The sequence below is a fragment of the Oncorhynchus gorbuscha genome, linkage group LG06 (assembly GCF_021184085.1).
Source record: "Oncorhynchus gorbuscha isolate QuinsamMale2020 ecotype Even-year linkage group LG06, OgorEven_v1.0, whole genome shotgun sequence".
Classification (NCBI taxonomy): Eukaryota; Metazoa; Chordata; class Actinopteri; order Salmoniformes; family Salmonidae; genus Oncorhynchus; species Oncorhynchus gorbuscha.
The window spans coordinates 59,747,674-59,749,083 of record NC_060178.1 but is presented as its reverse complement, the minus strand read 5'-3'; positions in this window follow the sequence as shown (position 1 = coordinate 59,749,083).

Genomic DNA, 1,410 nt, shown 5'->3' with positions numbered 1-1,410 from the left:
CTACAATTGATTCACTTCTGCGTTTGATAAATACGCTACAGTTAAGTCATTTTGGTAACTATGGTAAGCATTAAGCACTATGGTTAGCAAGTCCTAACTCAAGCTAATGTTTCCTTTACTTTAGATAATGTGTCATAGAACCTCTTTACTCAAGTAATGGGTACTGCTGCAAATAGTGGTCTCCCTAATTCCTACCTCCAAGGGAACCCAGTTACAAAATGTCCCGTTTTCCTCTCTCTTTCTTTGTGTACCTTTTGCCCCAGATAGCGTGCAGACTGTCATCTGCTTATTGTTATGGTTTTCTTCCTCCCACCAGGTAGATATTAGCTCTCCTTTTGAAGTGTTCAAGTGGGGAATATCTGTGACTCCATGTGATTCAGATGGATGGAGATTGTCGGCCTTATCGCTCCTGATAAAAACAGGACTGGATATCTACCCGGTTCTGGCGCCACCTGTGCAAAAGCAGAAATGGGAAGCAGGTAGGGGCAACTTTTGAAGAGGACGTGACAAAGTTCTCATGAATGTTAAAGGAGACAGTGTTCTGCCTGTCTCCTCTTGTGCTGGGACCAATGACACACACCTCAGTATGGATCTGCTAAGTGCATTTTAAACTGCAATCAAAGAGATTTGCTTATGATGTCTTGTGCATTCTATGGCTGTCTCTTTCTATCTCACTTTACCTTTCTTTCTCTGTCCACACACACACACACACACACACACACACACACACACACACACACACACACACACACACACACACACACACACACACACACACACACACACACACACACACACACACACACACACACACACACACACACACACACACACACACACACACACACACACACACACACACACACACACACACACAGGCTGTAGTCCCCACCTGCTTTAAGGAGACCACCATTGTCCCAGTGCCCAAGTAAAACTAGGTGACCTGCCCAAATTACTATCGTCCCATCGCGCTCACCTCGGTCATCATGAAGTTCTTTGAGAGGCTGTTATTGGCCCACATATTGGCCAGCATGTCAGGCAGACTGGACCCACTCCAATTTTGCTATCGCTCCAACAGAACCACGGAAGGTGCCATTTCCATCGCTATTCACATGGCCGTAACACATCTGGACAAAAGGAACACATATGTGAGACTGCTGTTACTACAGTTTAGCATTCAAAACTATTGTTCCCTCTGAGCTCGATACTAAGCTCAGAGCCCCGAGTCTGTACACCACCCTCTGCAACTGGATCCTGGACTTCCTGACAGGCTGCCCATAGGCTGTGAAGATTGGCAACAACAGCTCCTCCACAATGACTCTTTACACAGGGGCCACCAAGGGGTGTGTCCTCAGTCCTCAGCCATGACTGTGTGGCTTTGCACCACACCAACTCCATCATCAAGGTTTC